This window comes from Platichthys flesus, unplaced genomic scaffold (genome assembly GCF_949316205.1).
Source record: "Platichthys flesus unplaced genomic scaffold, fPlaFle2.1 scaffold_40, whole genome shotgun sequence".
Classification (NCBI taxonomy): domain Eukaryota; kingdom Metazoa; phylum Chordata; class Actinopteri; order Pleuronectiformes; family Pleuronectidae; genus Platichthys; species Platichthys flesus.
The window spans coordinates 15,059-30,765 of record NW_026910047.1 but is presented as its reverse complement, the minus strand read 5'-3'; the positions used below and the strand labels follow the sequence as shown (position 1 = coordinate 30,765).

At 44.6% G+C, this 15,707-nt stretch overlaps 2 long non-coding RNA genes across 3 annotated transcripts; both read right to left on the bottom strand.

Annotated features, from left to right (window-relative positions):
• Positions 1–2,471: 2,471 nt before the first annotated feature.
• Positions 2,472–4,440, bottom strand: LOC133950597 (uncharacterized). The gene is made up of 3 exons (XR_009920392.1): positions 4,122–4,440; positions 3,387–3,462; positions 2,472–2,735 (listed from the first exon to the last, which is right to left on the bottom strand). It is a non-coding gene; the product is annotated as an uncharacterized LOC133950597 (long non-coding RNA).
• Positions 4,441–11,620: 7,180 nt separating this feature from the next.
• On the bottom strand, positions 11,621–13,520 carry LOC133950596 (uncharacterized). 2 transcript variants are annotated; one of them, XR_009920390.1, is made up of 3 exons: positions 13,193–13,520; positions 12,469–12,544; positions 11,621–11,751 (listed from the first exon to the last, which is right to left on the bottom strand). It is a non-coding gene; the product is annotated as an uncharacterized LOC133950596 (long non-coding RNA). The 2 variants fall into 2 exon arrangements; XR_009920391.1 differs by having other exon boundaries at positions 12,469–12,539.
• Between the last annotated feature and the right edge of the window lie 2,187 nt (positions 13,521–15,707).

The following is a 15,707-nucleotide window of genomic DNA, read 5'->3' as shown; positions in this document are numbered from 1 at the left end:
CTGATATGATGACGTGATTTTGGAAAGCCGGCTGTAGGGTTTGAGTATGAATGAAGTTCTGTTTGATGATGTTATGTAAACCTTTGATTCTATGTGAGAAGGTAGATATGAATGGTACCGGGACACGGGGTGGAGCAATCCGGGGAATGGAGCGAGTGGGAGCGAGAGACGCCAAAGTGCTGGTCTTGATATGGCGGAGGAAGCGTTTGGAGTAGCCCCTAGACCTGAGACTACAAAATAGAATGGAGATGGAAGAATGCAGGTCTATTACACGGGATGATATTCTGTGAAAACGGATGATTTGAGATTTAATAATGCCTTTAAATGTGTGTTTCGGATGATAGCTAGTTTTATGGAGAAGGGCGTGTGTGTCTGTTGTTTTAAAGTAAACTTTGGTAAGTAGTTGTGAGTATGACAAGTTTTTTGACCGGTCAAAAAAAACAGTTGTATCTAAAAAATTAACTTGTAGTGGATCTATGATGTACTTAACTTTAATAGACTGATGGTGGCTATTCAATGTGTCAATGAAATCAGAAAATAAAGAAATGTCATGTTGCCATATTCCAAAAATGTCATCTAAAAATCTGAGGTAGGTGAGGGGTTTGTGGGTGCACTTGGCCAATGCCTCTCGCTCCCACTCGCTCAGGTAAATGTTTGCATATGACGGGGCGTATCGCTGACCCATGGCCGTTCCGTGGATTTGAAGGAATTGTTTGTTATTGAATGAAAAGTCGTTATTGTTGAGGCAGATGGTAAGGAGTTGAATAATTTCTTTGTCCGGTCTATTGTTGTCGGGGTTGTTATTGAAGTTGGATATTATAGCCTTGATACCGATTTGTGTATTGATATTTGTGTATAGACTGTCTATGTCGATTGTAAATAAGTATGACTGATTTGGAACAACCATGGGCCGGATGGTATCTATAAAATGATAAGTGTCCTTGATGTAACTTGGGTGTTTATTGGAAAGGGGTCCAAGGAAATGTTCGATGTATTCTGAGATATGGTATGATGTACTATTGCAATCTGAGACTATTGGTCTGCCGGGAGGAACCTCATAGGGTACGGTCCATGATGGGGGTTCCTTGTGGATTTTAGGTAATAGATAGAACTGGCGGGGGCGGGGTTGGTCGGGGCCAAACAGGTAGATTTTTTGCTTGTGGTTAATGGTTTTATTGTCATATAAAGTTTGTATAATACTACGGAGGAGTGGTTGGGTTTGACTTTGTAGGTCTGACGGAATGGGTTTATAATGTGTGGTGTTTGAGAGTTGTCTGTTTGCCTCCAGTAAATACTGCTGTCTATCCATAATGACTATTTTTGAACCTTTGTCCGCGGGTTTAATGATAATATTAGGATTTTGGGTAAGTTCTTCTAAGGCCCTGCGTTCAGGCCCCGAGAGGTTGTCAACAACGTCCCCTGGGGGCCGGTAATAACGCAGGGCCTGTTTGTTCTTTTGCACCAGGTTTATTGTGGCTGTGTGTGATTGAGCCGTGGTGGGTTCCCAATTAGACCTGTGAGTGAAGGGTGTCTGAATGTGGTCCGGTTTATTATAGAAATAACTGATGATCTTTAATCTTCTGTTGTATTGGTGTAAATCCCTATGAAATTCCTCCCAGTCAAACTGTAATGGGCGTGGGATGAATGAAAGACCCCTTTCCAATAACCGGATCTGATCTGAAGTTGGAGTAAATAGTGTGGATAAGTTAAGTATGTTTGCTGTAGAGCTCCACCCCAAGTCGACTGCAGGGTCAGTATGGGGCATAAGGTTTGGAGGGTTAGGGTTAGGGTTAGGATTAGGGTTGGGGTTGGGGTTAAGGTTAGGGTTAGGGTTAGGGTTAGGGTTAGGGTTGGGATTAGAAGGTTTAGGGTTAGGGTTAGGGTTAGGGGTGGCGTTTGTGCCCGGTTTGGGTTTGGGTCTTACTATAAATTTAACTGTTTGAGCCAGTAATCGAAAATGAGTTGCGCGGTAGCCGGCTTCCAATGGATGTTGTCCTTTTCTGTTAAAAATGTGTCGTGAGGGATCTCTGCTAAAAATGGGAAGTATGTGGCTATTGTGTTGTTGATGTATTTTAAATTGTACTGTTGTTTAACGCTGAGGTTGTCTGAGAAGTTTATGATAGGGAAGTAGATGTCGGCATTAGGGAAGGCAAGTTGGGCCTGTTTGTATAGAGATTTTAACTGTTTGCAGGAAGTCTGCCTGGGGTCCTGGTCCTTATTATTGATCCCAATGGAGAGGACCACTATTTTTGTGTTGGGGTTGGGTACCGTTTTTTCACATATCTTTAAAAAGTGGTACATGTTAGCCCCCGGGTAGCTGTCTAATTGTAAGTCTGGGTTGTTGTGGGGGGGGATTCGATTGATATTTGAATCCCCTAAAACCAGGACTGGTCTGTGGCATTTGAAAGACCAGTCCTGGAGTTTCCGGGTGTGTCGAGCAATGTGTGATGTAGGGTGGTAATTACCTGGTGTCGAGATGTGTAGTGGTAAGCTGAATGGGGAGGAAGTGGAGGAGGGTCCTGCGGGGCTATCGTCGGGGAGTGGAGGTGTGCTGGATCCCCGAATGGCACCAGTGGGAGATGGACTTCCGAGGAGGAGTGGTAGGGAGGTCTCAGATGTGGTTTCAATGGCATTGTTAGCCTTTAATTGCCCGCTCATCATGTTTGGTGACCCTCCCGTTGTGGTTACCGGGGCTCCTCGCTGTTCCATTGTGCCAATTCGGGGATCAGCAACACCTGTGGGTGTGGAAGGGGAAGAGGAAATAGTGTCATGGTTAATTGTGGAGGTATTTGAGTAATTCTGTGTGTTTAATGATATGGATTGAAATTCTAGGGTATTGTTTTGTGTGTCCGGTAATTGATGAATTTGGGCTTGTACTTGTTGTGACCGTTTTGTAACGGTAGTCGGCGTGTCGGAGGTACTGGAGCTAGGAGGTAGTCGTGTCGCTATGGAGTCCCGTCTAGTCACTGTCGGTAAGATGGGGGAGAGTCTGGGGTTTAGCTTTATGCTCCCTCCTGCCTCCTGGGAGGCCGGTTCGGGTCCCCAGGAGACTATTTTCTTAGCCCTCACTGTGGGAGGGATGGAGTTGTTTTGGTCTAGAGGGGTTAGTCTGGAAGTCATGTAGGTTGGGTGGGTCGGTAAACCATTCAATAATCTTAGTCGTGGTTTGGGTATGGGTTGGTCAGGTGGTGTCGGTTTTAGGGGGGGCCTGGTTTGGGGTAACAAGAATGTCTTCTGTCTGTTGGTCTGATATGGGCGGTCCTGTCTGAGTCGCTGGGGTTGAGGTTGTAGCCCATCCAGTGTTGTCTGGCACTGGGTGGGGGTGGGGAGAAGTGGTGTCCGGGCCTGTGGAATTAAATGGGGTTGAAATGTAGGGGGTAACTTACTGCTGACTGGTAGTGGTGGAAACTCTACTTCATCCAATAGTTCCGGGATGGTGGAGAGGGAGCCCTCCAACCTGGTCTTGGTTTTGATAAAAGGTTTGTTATTGTTATTGCTGTTGTTGTGTTGTCTATGCCTGTTCAGAATACCTTCTGTTGTTGTTATGGTATCCGGCCGGAGTCTCTGGCCATATCGTTTTCTAGCCCAACCAGAAGCTATTTGAAGAGCTATGGGGTTGTGTGGTGTATGGCCGAGGGTGTGTATTGTATTTGTGTAATGTTCCTGTAATATAACCATGTTTGCTCTCATCCAATTGTCTGTGTTGTTCTTCACCTTATGACGTGTGGTGTCTGATGGTGTGGCCGGTTTGATGAAGTCAGTTAGTCTGTTTACTTGACGCATCATCCCGGGTGGGAAAGTGTTGCTAGTGATTGCATAATCTGTTACTTGTTTATGGTGTACTGCTTGTATTAGGCGGAAAATTTGTTTTGACGCCGTTCGGGTTGCCGGGTCTGGTGCCTGATGTAATGTGTATGTGGGTGCTGTGTCCATGGCTGTTATCCTGTGTGGATTGCCATGTTTGCATAATGATGCTGAGTGCGTGCCTACAGACATCAGGGGTTGTGGGGATGTGTTTGTGTGTGTATGTGTGAGCTGTGGCCTATGTCCTAGACTACTCGAAGGTACGGGCTTCACTCTGTTAAAAAACATTTTGGAAAATCACTGGAGGGGGCTCTTACCCTGGTGTTTAGTAGGTGGAGGTCTCCTTGGTCCCGTAGATGGTTTGATGGCTTAAGCCTGGGCTTCACCCAGCTGGAGCTGGGATGTTGTTTGGGCCGTGGTCCAGTAGGGCGAGGTTCAAGCGTCTAAGGTGTCCTGTTGCCACGTGGGTCTCCCTGGTGGTGTAGGTGGAAGTCCCTTAGGTCCCGTAGTTTACTGCTGACTGTTTGGTCCTGGGCACCCGTAGTTGTAGCTGGGGCGGCGTTACGGGCAGTGGTCCAGGTGTTGTTGATGTCCTGTAGCCAGGTGGGTAACCTAACAAAAGAAGGGAACTCCGAAAAAAAGTCTCAGTACAGAGAAGGACGAGAGGGAGGTCTCCAGATGGTTATTTTTAAACTTAGTCCAAAAAAAAAAAAAAAAGGGGGGGGGGGGGGGGGGGGGGTTTGGAAGGAAAAAATGAAAAATAAAAAATAAAAAAGTATATAAAAAAATATATATTAAAAAATTATTAGGTCTCTGATGTGGGTCCTTGCCCCAGCCGGGACCAGGAGCCCAAAAAAAGAAGTTATGTAATCTCAAATACAAAAAAGGAAGAGGCAGTCCTTTTTGTTTAAAGTCAGGGTCCACTGTTGGATAACAGGAGGACGGCCTAAGTAATGTTTGCCTCAAGATGTTCAAGACTACTAGTTGTTAATTTTTTGGAAAAAACAAGAAACAACCAGACTCCTCTGGTCAAAGCAGGGTTGCTGTAAAACCAGAGTTTTTAGAGAGAGGGAGTCTACTGTTTATAAAAATCGGGGGAAGGCCTCGGCCGATACCTTCAGAATGTTTTGGAAAGACATTTTTCTAGCTTCAATTTGGAAAAACAAGGCTCCCACTGGTTAAAGGCTAGGTTGCTTTAAAACCAGAGTTTAAAAAGGAGGCAAATGTTTGAAGCTCAAGGAAGGCCTAAAGTAGCAGCCCCCCAGGGACAATCCAAATATACTAGCTTAAATGATTAAAAATAAGTTTTTCAAATAGTTTTAAAAGCAAGTTGCTTTAAAACCAGAGTTTTTAAAAAAAGATAAAAAGTCAAAGCTGACGTACCGTTGAGTAGTATTAAATCCTGACGTTTCGCACTGGTCGATGCTTCTTCAGAGGATGTGTGCTAGGACTGACAGCTCGGGTGGTTAAAAAGTGTTGGAGGAGAGGAAGTGTGCCCCTCCCCCAAGGCTCAAACCACCAATCAGTATTGTGTGTGTGGGTAGATCTGTTGTGATAGGGCTGGTGGGGTCGGCCATTTTGTAGGGTTTCCCTCCAATATATTTGAATTTTGGAGGGAAAGTTGTTGTCCCACACGATTGGTTCCCTTAGGGGGTGGTGGCTGGAAAATAGAGAGAGAAATGTCTGTATTCTGGCTAGATGTTTTAAGACAGTGTTTGGCCTACCAGGATAGCTCTCGGTCTCTCATGTGGAGGACCTGGGTTCAAAAACCCCCCAGACCTGGGGCTAGGACCAGGGTCAATTTTTGTCTGAACAGACGTTTCTTCGAAAAAACGATATATTTTTTTATGTATAAAAAATAAAAATGTATAGTAGTTGTAAAGCGGGTTGTGTGTCAAGATCAATGGCACGGGCTGGGTTAGGGTTGGGTTAGGGTTAGAGTTCAGGGTTCATGAGTATGGTTTATTTGCACTGGCCTATTGATCTTAAAGTGGTGGCACGGTTGGAGGAGCTCCGCTCCCTCTAACGGGGGACCAGGGTATGATCCCCAGGCAGAGCACGTCTGCAAGGACCATGGGACAGAGAAAGGATGAATACGGTTGCTGCCTGGGTTGGAGTATTTGTTGGGCGTCATTCTGTCTAAATTTTATGGAGGAAAATTAAATTAAAAAACTAAGTAAACCTGGTTGGGGATTAATTTTATCTATGAAGGTGGTATTTTAATACTGGAGTAACATAGACTAATGAAAAATGGGGATTTATGGAAACAAAATTGTAAAATGAATAATGGTGTAGTGGCAGAGATGACGCCCCTGGCCCAGAGAATCCTAGTTCGATTCCCCCCGAGGCATGTGTGTTAAAGTGGTGCCTTGGGGGGCCTGAGTGGACCCAGGCAGCACGGCTGGTTGTAGAGGGAAAAAAAACAAAAGGGGGGAGGGGGAAAGGGGAAAACACGGGGGAGATGATAAGGAAGACTACATGAGAGGGAAATTTAAACTGATTGTCGGGTGGGTGTCCTATGAGTGTACTTAATTGTCATTGAGGCCTGTTGGCGTGATTGTACCTAATTTAAAAATCCATAATTTTTCTGTCCTCTTTCTCTGCCCAATGGTCCAATGGTCTTCTGATTCTAGACCAGAGATTATAAGATTATTGACGGAGTGGAGCTGAAAATGGTTAATGAGGGGGGTGGTTAACTTGCCTTCCCCAATGTTATATATGTGTTGTTTTAATCGGGTGAGTATGGAGTGTTTTGTTTCCCCGATATAATGTTTATTGCAGGTGGTGCATGTAATGATGTAAATGACGTTGGTGGTGTGGAGTGTAAATGTACCTAATGTGGGGAATGCTGTATTGCTGTGAGGGTTTGAAATAAATTTTCTGTTTTTATAGTGTGTGTGGTATTGTGTTTGTGTTGGTGGTTTGTTATCAGAGTATTTTGACCTTATTAGTAAACTGTGGAGGTTTTTGTTTTTCCTGTAAGCTGATATGATGACGTGATTTTGGAAAGCCGGCTGTAGGGTTTGAGTATGAATGAAGTTCTGTTTGATGATGTTATGTAAACCTTTGATTCTATGTGAGAAGGTAGATATGAATGGTACCGGGACACGGGGTGGAGCAATCCGGGGAATGGAGCGAGTGGGAGCGAGAGACGCCAAAGTGCTGGTCTTGATATGGCGGAGGAAGCGTTTGGAGTAGCCCCTAGACCTGAGACTACAAAATAGAATGGAGATGGAAGAATGCAGGTCTATTACACGGGATGATATTCTGTGAAAACGGATGATTTGAGATTTAATAATGCCTTTAAATGTGTGTTTCGGATGATAGCTAGTTTTATGGAGAAGGGCGTGTGTGTCTGTTGTTTTAAAGTAAACTTTGGTAAGTAGTTGTGAGTATGACAAGTTTTTTGACCGGTCAAAAAAAACAGTTGTATCTAAAAAATTAACTTGTAGTGGATCTATGATGTACTTAACTTTAATAGACTGATGGTGGCTATTCAATGTGTCAATGAAATCAGAAAATAAAGAAATGTCATGTTGCCATATTCCAAAAATGTCATCTAAAAATCTGAGGTAGGTGAGGGGTTTGTGGGTGCACTTGGCCAATGCCTCTCGCTCCCACTCGCTCAGGTAAATGTTTGCATATGACGGGGCGTATCGCTGACCCATGGCCGTTCCGTGGATTTGAAGGAATTGTTTGTTATTGAATGAAAAGTCGTTATTGTTGAGGCAGATGGTAAGGAGTTGAATAATTTCTTTGTCCGGTCTATTGTTGTCGGGGTTGTTATTGAAGTTGGATATTATAGCCTTGATACCGATTTGTGTATTGATATTTGTGTATAGACTGTCTATGTCGATTGTAAATAAGTATGACTGATTTGGAACAACCATGGGCCGGATGGTATCTATAAAATGATAAGTGTCCTTGATGTAACTTGGGTGTTTATTGGAAAGGGGTCCAAGGAAATGTTCGATGTATTCTGAGATATGGTATGATGTACTATTGCAATCTGAGACTATTGGTCTGCCGGGAGGAACCTCATAGGGTACGGTCCATGATGGGGGTTCCTTGTGGATTTTGGGTAATAGATAGAACTGGCGGGGGCGGGGTTGGTCGGGGCCAAACAGGTAGATTTTTTGCTTGTGGTTAATGGTTTTATTGTCATATAAAGTTTGTATAATACTACGGAGGAGTGGTTGGGTTTGACTTTGGTTAGGGTTAGGGTTAGGGTTAGGGTTAGGGTTAGGGTTAGGGTTAGGGTTAGGGTTAGGGTTAGGTTTAGGATTCAGGGGTTTGATTTTTGTGGCACTGGCCTACTGACCTATTTCGTTCAAACCGGTTGGAAATTTGATAGTGTGGTGATAGTCAGGTTGGTAGAGTACAGCTCCACCATCCCGGGGACCAGGGTTCAATCCCCAGGCAGAGCACAACAGTCAGGACCATGGGGCAGAGAAAGGGGCAGGTCAGGATACTCTACGGGCCTGTCGCAACTGGATGGTGTCATCATTCAGGCCCGTAGGCACAATGGTGTTCATTTTATGGATCCATAATTTTTCTGCCCTCTTTCTCTGCCCAACAGTCCATTGGTCGTTGCTCTCCAAACCTGAGATTATTAGTTTATTGGTGGGGTGTTGCTGGAAATGTTTTACCAGGTGGGTGGTTAATTTGCCTTCCCCAATGTTATACATATGTTGCTTGAGGCGTGTAAGTATTGAATGTTTAGTCTCTCCTATATAATGTTTATGGCAGGTGGTGCATGTGATAATGTATATTATGTTACTAGTATTAAGGGAGAATGTGCCGAGTGTCGGAAATGCTGTTGTGCTGTGGGGGTTGGATATGAATTTTCTATTTTTGTAATGTGTATTATATTGTATTTGAATGGGGGGTCTATTGTCTGTATATTTGGATTTGATAAGAAGGCTATGGAGACTTTGATTTTTTCTATATGCGGAAATTGTCTGGTGGTTATGGAAGGCCGGATGTATTGTTTTGGTATGGGAGAAGTTTTGTTTAATGAGGTTATGGAGTCTGGTTGTTTGATGAGAGAATGTAGATATGAATGGAATTAATATGGGTTTGATTTCAGGGTTATTGGGAGGATGATTGGTTGTGGTCTCGGAGAGAGGGTTGGGGTTAGGGTTAGGGTTAGGGCCTAGGTTAGGGTTAGGGTTAGGATTAGGGTTTAGGTTCTGGGTTGAGTTAGGGTTAGGGTTAGGGTTAGTAGGGTTAATAGGGTTAGGGTTAGGGTTAGGGTTAGGATTGGGGCCTAGGTTAGGGTTAGGGTTAGGGTTCTGGGTTGGGTTAGGATTAGGATTGGGGCCTAGGTTAGAGTTAGTAGGGTTAGTATGGTTAGGGTTTAAACTAGGGAGATAGGTGGATTTTATTGTTGGGGGCCCTGTGGTTGGGGGTCCCTCCGAGACCGGAGACTGGGGTGGAGCGTCTGGGTTGTTGGAGCGAGTGAGAGCGAGAGAGGCCAAAGTGCTATTTTTGATGTGGCGGAGGAACCGTTTTGAATAGCCCCTGTGTCTGAGTGCGGAGAAAAGGAGTGAAATGGATATATGTAGGTCTATGGATGTAGAAGATAATCTATAAAAACGGATGATTTGTGATTTTATTATGCCTTTAAACGTGTGCTTCGGGTGATAGCTTTTTTTATGGAGGAGTGCATGTGTGTCCGTAGTTTTGAAATATACTTTGGTGAGTAATTTGGTGAAAGCCGAATTAGGGGGATGTTCAAAAAAAACCGTTGTATCCAGAAAATTAACTTGAGCCGGGTCTATGATATATTTTACTTTGATAGATGGGTGATGGTTATTGAGTGTGTTAATGAAGTCGGAAAATAAAGTGATGTCATGATGCCAGATTCCAAATATGTCGTCTAAAAATCGGAGGTAGAGAAGTGGTTGAAGGGTGCATTTGGCCAATGCCTCTCGTTCCCACTCGCTCATATAGATGTTTGCGTACGATGGAGCATACCTTTGGCCCATGGCTGTTCCATGAATTTGGAGATAATGTTTGTTATTGAAAGTAAAATCGTTGTTATTGAGGCAGATGTTAAGAAGCTCAATGATTTGTTTGTCCGGTCTATTGGTGTCAGGATAACTATTAAAGATGGATGTTATTGCTTTGATTCCTAGGTTGGTATTAATATTGGTGTATAAACTGTCTATGTCTATTGTAAATAAAAATGAGTGATTTGGAACAACCATGGGTCGGATGAGATCTAAGAAATGATACGTGTCTTTAATGTATGCCGGATGTTTGTTGGAAAGGGGTCCAAGAAAATGTTCTATATATTCAGAAATGTGATAAGAAGTGCTGTTGCAATCGGAAACTATTGGTCTACCGGGGGGAACTTCATAGGGTATGGTCCAGGTTTGTGGTTCTTTGTGTATTTTGGGGAGTAGATAGAAGAGTCTAGGGCGGGGGTGATCGGGGCCAAATAGGTAATGTTTTTGCTTATGGGTGATGATTTTTTTGTCATATAAGTTTTGAATAATATTACGGAGAAGTGGTTGAGTTTGGTTTTGTAAATCCGATTGAATGAGTTTGTAGTGTGTGGTGTTTGATAATAATCTGTTTGCCTCCAGTAAATATTGTTGTCTGTCCATTATAACTATCTTTGATCCTTTATCTGCCGGTTTTATTATTATATTGGGATTTTTGATGAGTTGATCTAAGGCCCTGCGTTCCGGCCCCGAAAGGTTGTCCGCAACGTCCCCAGCGGGCCGGTAATAACGCAGGGCCTGTTTGTTCTTTTGCAACAGGGTTATGGTATTTTTGTGTGATTGTTCTATGGTAGGTTCCCAGCTGGATTTGTTGGTGAAGGGTATCTGTATGTGTTGAGGTTTGTCGAAAAAGTGGCTGATGATTTTTAGGCGTCTATTGTACTGATGCAGGTCCCTATGAAGTTCCTCCCAGTCAAAGTGTGTTGGGCGTGGAATGAATGAAAGACCCCTTTCCAATAACTGGATTTGTTCTATGGTTGGGGTGAATAGTGTGGATAGGTTGAGAATGTTTGATGTAGAGCTCCACCCCAAGTCAGGTGCGGGGTCAGTTAGAGGCGTTGTGTTAGGGTCTGTGTTGGGTGGGACTGTGTTTAAGCCCGGCTTGGGTTTGGATGTATTTGTAAATTTAATTGTTGTAGCCAGTATTCAAAAATGTGTGTAGCAGTAGCAGGTTTCCAGTGTATATTGTCCTTTTCTGTAAAAAAAGTGTCGTGGGGGATTTCAGCTAAAAATGGGAAGTAAGTGGCTATAGTATTGTTAATGTATTTAAGGTTGTGCTGTTGTTTAATAGTGAGATTAGCGGAAAAATTAATAATGGGAAAGTAAATGTCGGCAATGGGGAAGGCAAGTTGGGCCTGTTTGTATAATGATTTTAATTGTTTGCAAGAGGTCTGCCTGGGGTCCTGATCTTTATTATTGATACCGACTGAGAGGATTAGAATTTTCACTTCTTGGCTGGGAATGGCTTTCTCACAAAGTTTGAGAAAGTGGTACATATTGGCCCCCGGGTAACTGTCTAGCTGTATTGTGGGGTGGTTGTAAGGGGGGATTCGGTTTATGTTAGAATCCCCCAGTACCAGGACTGGTTTGCGGACTTTGATAAACCAGTCCTGGATTTTCCTGTTGGGTCTAGAAATGTGATATGTGGGTTTGAATTTACCTGCTGCGGTGGAGTTGGACTGCAGAGGACTGAATGGAGAGGAGGCGGAACAGGGTCCTGAGGGGCTGTCGTCGGGGGGTGAAGGTGTGCCGGAGTCCGGAGTGGCACAACCGGGAGGTGGAGTTCCTGGGCGAAGTTGTTGAGAGGAGGTCTCAGATACGGTGTGGTTGGCTACATTAGCCTTTATTAAGCCGCTCATCATGTTTAGTGATCCTCCTGTTAATACGACCAGGGCTCCTGGTTCTCCCATTGTGCCAGTCCGGGCACCGGCAACACCTAGGGGAGAGGAAGGGGGAGAGGAAATGGTGTCATGAATCAAAGAACATGCATCAGAGTTGTTCTGAATGATAGGTGATACTGGTGATACTGCGTTGTGAGTGTCTGGTAACCGGTGGATCTGGGCCTCTGTCTTCTGCGTCTGTCTGTTAGGTCTTGGTTCCACGCTGGTGGTTTGTAAGTCTGGGATGTTTAGGGATGGTAGTGTGGCTGAGGTGTTTGATCTGGTCAATTTTTGTAGAACAGGGGAGAGTTGGGGGTCGGCTGTTATCATTCCTGTCTCCTGGGGGACCGGTTTGGGTCCCCAGGAGACCTTTTTGACCCTTAATAGAGAGGGGGTGGAGATGTTTGAGTCTGCAAGGGCTTGTCTAGGCTCCTTGGTGTGACTGGGGGAAGTCTGTTGTGGGTGAGCCCTCTGTGGCTGTAGAGGGCTCTTCTTGAATATGGGCTGGGGGGGTAGTAAGTCCAGTGGTGTGTTATTTTGTGGTCTTGGCATAGGCGGATCAAATAATGTGTGTTGGTGTAATGGGGTCCTGGTTTGGGGGAGGGGGAAAGTCTTGTGTCTGAAAGTCGGGTGTGGGCCATATTGAGTACGTCGAGAAGATTGTGGTTGTTGAGTGTCCATGGCAGGTACTGTCCGGGGTTGGGTAGGGGTGGGGAGGAGGGGTGTACGATATTGTCGAGTCCTGTGTGGCTGGGATGTCAGTGGGAACTTACTGGAGGCTGGCAGTGGTGGAAATTCGTCCTCGTCGGATAATTCCGGGATGGTGGAGAGGGAACTCCCCAACCTGCTCTTGTGTGTGGAAAGAGGTTTTTGTTTGTTAATCATGTTGCGGTGTTGTGTGTGTCTGTTCAATGCATGTTCGGTGGCTGTAATTGTGTCTGGCCTGAAGCGTTGCCCGTATCTCCTTCTAGCCCAACCAATGGCTATCTGTAGTGCTGTAGTGTTATGTGTTGTCTGGCTGAGAGTATGTATGGTGTTGGCGTAGTGTTCTTGTAATATAGTCATGTTTGTTTTCATCCAGTGTGTTGTATTGTTTTGTATTTTGTGTCGTGTGGTGTCAGAGGGTGTGGCTGGTTTGATGAATTCTGATAGTCTGTTGACCTGCCTCATCATTCCTGGTGGAAAGGTGTTAGTTGCAAGTGAGTGATCGGTTGTATGTTTATGGTGTATGGCCTGAATTAAACGGAATAGTTTTTTGGCTGCGGCTCGAGTTTCCGGGTCAGGTGCATGATTGAGTATGTGGTTGGGTGTTGTGTCTGTGTATGTGGTCCTGGGTGTAATGTTGTATTTGTTTTGTGGTGTTGAATGCGTGTTAATTGACATCAGTGGTGGTAGTGTTGTATGCATGAGCTGTGGTCTGAGCCCTTGGCCACTCGACGCTACGGTCTTAGCTCTGTTAAAAAACATATTTTGATAATCACTGGTGGGGGTTCTTACCCTGGCAGCGTCGGTGAAGGTCTCATGGAGGTCCAACAGTGGTCTGGTTGATCTGCTCCTGGCCGTCCTTTGCCGAGCTGGGGTGCTGGATTGTTCGGTGAGGTTTTACCAGCTGTGCTCCAGCGAGATGGTCTTTGGCCTCTGGTGCCCTGGTGCCTGGTGGGGACACTGATACAAAAAAGAGGAGCTCCGGTGTGCTCGTCCCAGTGCGAGATAGAGTTTGTCCGGGAGGTCTCCAGAATGTTATTAAAAGTGTTTGACCCACAGAAAAAATGCACCAAAAAGCATGGGTCCAGATATAGTCCCCTGTCACAGTTTCTTAAAAAAGGGGGAGGAGATCTCAAAAAAGTTTTTGAGAGGAACAAGTAATCTCCATCTCAAAAGCAAAAAAGGAGGAGAGGAGGTCCTTTTTGCGATATAAAACTGTGTTTTTTTGGAGGAAGACAAGGCCTCGGGCAGAAGCCCCCCAGGATGATCAAAAATTCTAACTTTTAAATAATTAAAAACAAGTAATCTCAATAGTTAAAAAGCAAAGAGCTGCTTTAAAACAAGAGATAAAAGATAAAAGATAAAAAGAGTCTAAGGTTACGTACCGTAGAGTGGTTAAAATCCCTGACGTTTCGCAGTGGTTGTTGCTTCTTCAGAGGAGGCTGTTCAGACTGGTAGCTCTGGTGGTTTAAAAGTGTTGAAGGAGGGAAAGTGTGTCCCTCCTCCAAGGCTCAAACCACCTATCAGTTGGTTGTATTTGCAAATTGGTCGTTTGTGATTGGGCTAGAAGGGCAGATCCTGTTTGAATTTTGGAGGGAAAATTAGGGTCCCATCTGATTGGTTGCTTTGGGGGGCGGTGGCTAGAAAATATCCAGGTAATTTTATCTGGTGTGTGCTGTTTAACAATAACTATGGCCTCAGGGTTAAGGTCTAGGTTCTTGACGTGGAGGACCTGGGTTCGAATCCCCAGGGGGAATGAAACTTATGGAATTCCCCATGAAGGAAATCATTGTTCCTTCTACAACGTGAAAATATCTTTGTTGTATAGGCTGTTTAACCAGATGTGGGGGGGATTTTGTTGTGTTTTTCGTATGTTATTCTATACTAGGTTACCTTCCAGCCGGATTGAAGCTCACAAGATTTGAACTGATTGTCTATTTTCTACAATCACTGTGGCAACGGGGATGGACCCAGGACTTTGGCGTGGGGGATCCGGGTTCAAGGACCGCCCCGGGGCACCTAAACAGAAGTTTACAGGGATGGGCTCAGGACTTTGGCGTGGGGGATCCAAGTTCAAGACTGCCCCAGGACATCAAACAGGGGTCGCTGTTTTTGGGGTTACACGTGAGGGAAGCTGTCCCTCCGTATATAGTTGTTATCGATTTTTTGTTTAAGGTAAGAAGCTCTTGTGATTGGAAGGTCTATCCATCACTGGGTGGAAAGTCTGTGTGTGTACATGTGCGTGTGTGTGAGTGTGTGTGTGTGTAGATATGTATGTGTGTGTGTGTGTGTGTGTGAAGATGTAAGTGTGTGTGTTATTATTTATATGGTTATTGTATTAAACGTATGTTCCAACCGGATTGTTATTCATAGGTCAGTGGCACGGGCGGGGTTAGGTTTGGGTTAGGGTTGGGGTTTAGGATTCAGGGGTTTGATTTTTGTGGCACTGGCCTACTGACCTATTTCGTTCAAACCGGTTGGAAATTTGATAGTGTGGTGATAGTCAGGTTGGTAGAGTACAGCTCCACCATCCCGGGGACCAGGGTTCAATCCCCAGGCAGAGCACAACAGTCAGGACCATGGGGCAGAGAAAGGGGCAGGTCAGGATACTCTACGGGCCTGTCGCAACTGGATGGTGTCATCATTCAGGCCCGTAGGCACAATGGTGTTCATTTTATGGATCCATAATTTTTCTGCCCTCTTTCTCTGCCCAACAGTCCATTGGTCGTTGCTCTCCAAACCTGAGATTATTAGTTTATTGGTGGGGTGTTGCTGGAAATGTTTTACCAGGTGGGTGGTTAATTTGCCTTCCCCAATGTTATACATATGTTGCTTGAGGCGTGTAAGTATTGAATGTTTAGTCTCTCCTATATAATGTTTATGGCAGGTGGTGCATGTGATAATGTATATTATGTTACTAGTATTAAGGGAGAATGTGCCGAGTGTCGGAAATGCTGTTGTGCTGTGGGGGTTGGATATGAATTTTCTATTTTTGTAATGTGTATTATATTGTATTTGAATGGGGGGTCTATTGTCTGTATATTTGGATTTGATAAGAAGGCTATGGAGACTTTGATTTTTTCTATATGCGGAAATTGTCTGGTGGTTATGGAAGGCCGGATGTATTGTTTTGGTATGGGAGAAGTTTTGTTTAATGAGGTTATGGAGTCTGGTTGTTTGATGAGAGAATGTAGATATGAATGGAATTAATATGGGTTTGATTTCAGGGTTATTGGGAGGATGATTGGTTGTGGTCTCGGAGAGAGGGTTGGGGTTAGGGTTAGGGTTAGGGCCTAGGTTAGGGTTA